Source organism: Camelus dromedarius, chromosome 23 (assembly GCF_036321535.1).
Source record: "Camelus dromedarius isolate mCamDro1 chromosome 23, mCamDro1.pat, whole genome shotgun sequence".
Classification (NCBI taxonomy): Eukaryota; Metazoa; Chordata; class Mammalia; order Artiodactyla; family Camelidae; genus Camelus; species Camelus dromedarius.
Window position 1 is genome coordinate 1362708 of NC_087458.1, and position 6734 is coordinate 1369441.

The window sequence follows — 6734 nt, forward strand, 5'->3', positions numbered from 1 at the left end:
GACCAATAATCCAGCCGCTGTGGGGACTTGGCGCCAATCAGGATGAGGAGCGCCGGAATCCGTCGGCTCTAAGACCCAGCCGCGCAGAATCATACTTCACTGCAGCTCAGTCTTAACTTGAAAAGATTTTTTTTTTAAAAAAGAGTTATATCTTATTAAAATTTATTTTATTATCACATTTTGGTTAATGGGCCCACGTGCCCAGAGGGGAAAAAGAACCGACGCTCCTTTGCAGATAAAAGTTAGTCTGAGATATAAAATCGAATTGATTAATGTGGTCCAATATCTCCCCAAAGACCTTGTAAGTAGCACAGAACCTGAGACTATTTTTTCTTATTAATGAGTGATGAGGCGAATAATTAGATTTCCTAATTATCGGGGCCCAGGTGTAATGGATTCCAAGCGAACGTGCTGGTTGGAGTGGAGGGGCGTCCGCTGGGCGTTGTCATTATTAAAGCAAAATAATAATAATAATAATAATAACCAACGGGGAGTTTCCAGGCTTAGGGCCGTCAAGAATGCCCTATAAAGGTTTTAGAGGCAAATTATAGAAACTGAGTGGCCCTGACCCCCACCTGAGGAGGCAGGCCGAGGCGTCCATGGGGGAAAGGCGCAGTGGGGAAAGGAGCGATATCCTGAGAATATAATCCTCTAAATTCGCCGTGGATTCGTTAAATGGTCCACGACATCGGGAACAATTTTGTGGGGTTTGGGGAAGAGAGTGAAATAATTTTACTCGTTCCCCCCTTCCGCTCCCGCGTAGACGCTTGCGCCCACCGACTCCAGCCTCGCAGCCTCTCCACCTTTTCCCAGAGATAAATTCCCTTTGACAAGCGGACTCCCGCGCTCCCCAAACGCGGGAACAATGCTCCAGCCACCCGGCCCCGGCTGAGCCGAGTTCCTTTGCCCGCGAGGAGAGACGCGAGCCGCTCTCCGAGGGGGCTTCGCCAAGAAGCGCGTCCTTAGCGCGGGCTGCGAACCGCGGCCGCGCCGGCTGGCACCCGCAACCCCGGCGCGCAGCCCCTACCTCCCGCTCCTGGCGAAGCCCCCTTGGGATTCTCCAAGTTGACTGTCTATATTTCAGTCTTTTTTGCTGGGCTGCTATTTGATGAGGTGATTTGGGCACCGGGGCTCCGTGGGAGGTTGGGGCAAGCGATTACAAACGGTTGAAGACACCCCCGGAGAGGGTATTATCCGGGATGTGGACCTGAAACGACTGGGAGGCCTTCGCCCTTCAAAGCTTTCTCCTTCCCTCTAGGAATTCCGGGAAGTTTGTTTGTTTGTGGACTGAGTATTCCTTCAACACCTCGAATAATCGGGTCCTCCTTTGCTAGCTTCCCTGAGGGGGCAGGACACCCCTAAGAAGGGCTAAATGCTGGTCAGAATTCTTCTGGAGGTCCTCTGTCCGACTGGGTCGGGAATACTTGAGATAAAAGTTTTTTATTTCAGGATTCCTTTTCCCCTCACTCTCCCATCAGATATTTATTAGATTCCTAGGAAAAGGGTTTGAGAGAATCCACCATCACTCTTAGCTTCTACGGAGATGAAAAGAAGGCTCTGGGGACACTTCATTCATTTTCAATAAAAGGACAAAAGACAAAAATAGGCATGGGCATTATCTATGAACAGTATTATCTCCTGAAAAATCCAAAACCAAAGGGGAAATACAGAGTAGGTTCCTATTACCTGGAACATTCTACTTTTGAAACATTTGCTGTTTTTTTTATGGGTGCTCTGGGTTCTTTCTCTAACTTGATTTTTTTTTTTTTTTTTGCAACGAAGTAAAATAAAGCTGCCAGTCCTCAGCTCACAGGTGAATGGTTCGGCATTCTCCCCACCCTTCTAACTCCCACTACAACTTTATTATTTTTCATACATCTAGCATTTTCACATCCATCAAAAATAAAAAAAATAAAATAAAACCTCTGGCAAAAAGTGTCTTTATCCTGGAGTATGTGACAGGCAGCCTGAGTTCTCACAATTTTACTGGAAATGCAAACTATTGATCAAGAAACACTCCTCAGTCTGTAGACTTCCTGGAGGAATACTGTTTACTCTGTTTTTACGAGGTGTTTAAAAGAAAAAGAAAGAAAAAAAGCTTTATCACAGCACAGGGCAAAAACCAAAATAGCTAAGGACTATGGAAAATAAGTTCCCAAATGGCAGTTCCTGCCTGGGTTTCTGTTTACAAGGACGTCCAGGTTTAAACCAGCGGCATCTGAAAAGAAATAGGTTGAGTTGCCTGAATTATTTCCCTCCCCCTCCAAAAAAAGTGGGGTGGGAGAGGGAAAAAATCCTTATAATCAAGACAGAAAAGGTGAGAGAGACATTTTCCTTTGCCCCTGGAATTAGGTTTCTTCTCCGCTCAGTAGGACTCCAGGAGAGATGTTTGTTCAGGTTATTAAAACAACACCTTCCACACACCTGGACTTTGCAAAAACCATGTTTCCGATCTTTTCTTTCTCCTGCCAAAGTATTTTGGATTGGGGGCTGCTGATTTCTTCCTTTCTTGACCTTGCTGTCAGTGAGCCGAAAACTGAACCGGGCCCCAGAGGACCCTGTGCGTTACTAGAATAATAAGCGACGATAAAGGCAGAAGATACTCGAGTCACTGCCGCACCCCTCCCCCACCTCCCACCCCTACGACCCCGACCCCTCCACCGCATCGCGTCCTCCCGCAGCGCCGCCAGCTCCTGCACCTGGAGGCGGCTGGTGCGGCCCTGTGGTTTTGGCGCCACCTTGAGGCCCATTGGGGAACTACTCCTCAAATAAAGTGGTGGGAGGGGGCGGACTCCCGACCGTCTGGTTACCATGGAGGTGCTGACACCTTCTGGATGCACCTTAGCATTGCACGGCAGGAATAAAGCTCAGAATCTCCAAGTGGCAGAAAAGATAAACTGTGTGCGGCACGTCGATTAAGAAAAAACAAAACATTTTCCATAGCTTTGCAATGTGTCACGAACATGATCTGTTGGAAAACAGAAACGTCCTTGAAACTGTTCGGGGAGCAAGAAATCCTCTCTAGCGAGACTCGCTGAGGTTTTAAGCAAATAAAATCTGCGCCTCTTGGGTGTCGAGAAGTCTGGCTGTATTTTTTCCAGGGTTGTTAACAAATTGCTTGCCCTCCTTTTCTTCACACGGCAGCTGTCTTTCTGCCTAATGTGTGGCGTGAGTTTCAGGGAATTTATCAGAAAATGTTCGTGCTGCGTGTGTGCGCTGGCAATCGGCTTTAACAAGGAGACTTAAACACCTCTGCAGTCGCTTCTGCTTTTGAGGTACAACAGAGAACGCAAAGACTGGATAAGTGAAAGGGATTTTGTGTCTTCTCTCATTATGTTCAGTACATTTCCCTCCAGGGCTCACGAGATTTTAGGGAAAGGGACCAGTAATAAGAGTGATATCAGGCTTCCAAAAGATACTTGGGATCTGATGAACCATTGGGTTAAACAGAGTCAGTGCTGTTTCCTAAAAGTCCATTGCAATCCAGCTTCTAGACATTTTTTCCGGGATAAAAAGGGTATCCCTAGTGAAAACTGTCCAAACCACTGTTTGCAAAAGGCAGTTCCATGAACAACAAAATAACAGGGGTAAGGACTATTCCTGGTTAAAAGATTAAAGAAACTCAACAACTAAATGCGATACCTAATCCTAGATGGAGGAAATTTTTTAAAAAAAATAGTAAAGTACAAGTTTGAGAATACCTTGGGAAATTTGAATCTAAAGTGCAGATTAGATAATAATCTTGTATCAGGGTTAAAATTCTTGAGTGTGATAATTATATGTGGTCAAGTAAGAACGTGTTTTGTTTTTAGGAGATACATGTCAAAATATTTACAGCTGATATTCATCATCTCTGCAACTTTTAAGATTCAGCCGAGGTCGAGGGGTGGGGTGGGGTGCGTGGACAGAGAGGAAAAGGAAAGAGAAAGTTATCTAAAATGTAAAATGAGAAACGTTGCTGAACCTATGATATGTGGGTGTTCACTGAGTATCATTCTTGCAATTTCTCTGTAAGTTTGAAATTTTTCAAAATTTAAAAAATTGGGAGAAAAACACCCTTGTTACTCTGGAAATTAAAACGGGATGTGAAGCTTTTGCACAGCAAAGGAAACCATAAGCAAAACAAAATGACAACCTACGGAATGGGAGAAAATATTTGCAAATGATGAGACTGACAAGGGATTAATTTCCAGAATATATAAACAGCTCATACATCTTAATAACAAAAAAGCCAAACAACCCAATCCAAAAATGGGCAGAAGACCTAAACAAGCAATTCTCCAATGAACACATACAAATGGCCAATACACACATGAAAAAATTCTCAGTATCACTAATTATCAGAGAAATGCAAATCAAAACTGCAATGAGGTATCACCTCACACCAGTCAGAATGGCCATCATTAAAAAGTCCACAAAGGATAAATGCTGGAGAGGGTGTGCAGAAAAGGGAACCCTCCTACATTTCTGGTGGGAATGCAGTTTGGTGCAGCCATTATGGAAAACAGTATGTAGATTCCTCAACAAACTAAAAATAGACCTACCATATGATCCAGCAATCCCACTCCTGGGCATGTATCCGGAGGGAACTCTAATTGGAAAAGATACATGCACCCCAATGTTCATGGCAGGACTAAATAAAATAGCCAAGACATAGAAGCAACCTAAATGTCTATCGACAGATGACTGGATAAAGAAGTTGTGATATATTTATACAATGGAATACTACTCAGGAATAAAAAAAAGGAATCAAATAATGCCATTTGCAGCAACATGGATGGACCTGGAGATCGTCGTTCTAAGTGAAGTAAGCCAGAAAGAGAAAGAAAAATACCATATGATATCACTCATATGTGGAATCTTTAAGAAAAGAAAGAAAGAAAGAAAAGAAAGAAAAGAAAGAAAAGAAAGAAAGAAAGAAAAGAAAGAAAGAAAGAAAGAAAGAAAGAAAGAAAGAAAGAAAGAAAGAAAGAAAGAAAGAAAAGGAAGGAAGAAAAGGAAGGAAGGAAGGAAGGAAGGAAGGAAGGAAGGAAGGAAGGAAGGAAGGAAAAAGAACACTAACGAACTCATCTACTAAACAAAAACAGACTCGAAGACATAGTAAACAATCTTAGGGTTACTGGGGGAAAGGGGGTGAAAAGGGATAATTAGGGTATTTGAAATTTGCAAATGTTTACCACTTATATACAAAAATAGATTTTAAAATTTATTCTGTATAGCACAGGGAATTATATTCAATATCTTATAATAATCTTTAATGAAAGCAAATATATGTATGTCTATGCATGACTGGGACATTATGCTGTACACCAGAAATTGACACATTGTAACTGACTGTACTTCAATTTAAAAAAAAAACAAACAGGATGTGACACAAAGCAGACATCTTTCCATGGAAGGAAATTAGGGTTTCCACATTGAAAACCCTAATGTGGGGGCCCAAATTGGTCCCAGTGTCCCCTCTCCTTGTGTTCTGGAAGTTTTTGAAAAACAATCTTGAACAGCCATGGAGTTTATCACATTAACTTGCGATTGTTAAAAAAAAAAATTCTCAGGAGCTTATCCATCTTTATAATTCAAGCATTGCCAGAATTAATGCCATCAAAATTGCAAGAAATCCAATAGAATACTGTAGATGTTTTCAAAACAGAATATTAAAGATACACATATGTTTCTTCTCAAAGAGTCAGTCACACACCTCTCTCTGCTGCACATTCCATACAAGTCCTAGACTGTTGCCGTTAGCTGTGTTGCTGTGAAATGGGTTTGCTTACATGATGCATCAGTTGAGGCTGGTGTATGCAGCGGTAACAAACACCCCAAGTCTCAGTGACTTCATTTTGAGCCAACTCAAGCTGGGTGTCACTCAGGAGTCTGGATTTTCAAAGGCTGCCTCTCCTGTCACATTGGCAGGGGCAAGAAAAGGAAATTCTGCCCTGGGAATTGAGTGTCTAAGGCCAGAAGTGACATGCCACTTCCATTCACAATTCATTGGCCTGAGCTGATCGCATGGCCCCAACACACCCTTGGGAACAAGAAGTTCAGTCTTCCCTGTGTCCAGGCAGCTGGGCAAGCTGACTTTGGTTTAGCAGCCTAATCTCTGCCACACACGTCTTTCCTCTCCTGGCAGCGGGTGACTCTGTCTTGTTTCTCTCTGCAGCCCCAGTGCGTTGCATGATACCTTGGAGCATAATAGGTGCACAAGAAGTGCTTATTGAATGAATGTATGACTTTTTCTAGACTTTTCTCCCTAATAAATGAGGGAAAATGTAATGCATGAATACCGTGTACCAAGATGGTCTGACCATGACATCTCATTTAATCCTCTTTTGGGGTAGTTACTGTTAGTATCATCATTTTACAGGTGAGGAAACAGAGGTCTAGAGATCTTAAATAACTGACCCCAAATTTTCAGCTACAAGTGAGGGAATCAGGATCTCTTAACCCATTACTTTGTTGCCTCTTTGAGATTAGGGTGAGGGTCTTGGAAATTAGAGGCAACTTAAAAAGTTCAAATGGACACTTCTATATAAATAGTCTATATGGAAACATACATTTATGTAATTTCATAACTATATATACACTGTCAGTAGTGTACACATGAAGGCATGACTTCTGAACACATAACTCAATGTCTATAAAGTTTTAGCTTTTTATACCACCAACTTGCAAGCCTGTAATTAACCCTGTTGGGTTAAAGGACTCATTATCAGACCCTGCAAGAAGCAGACTGC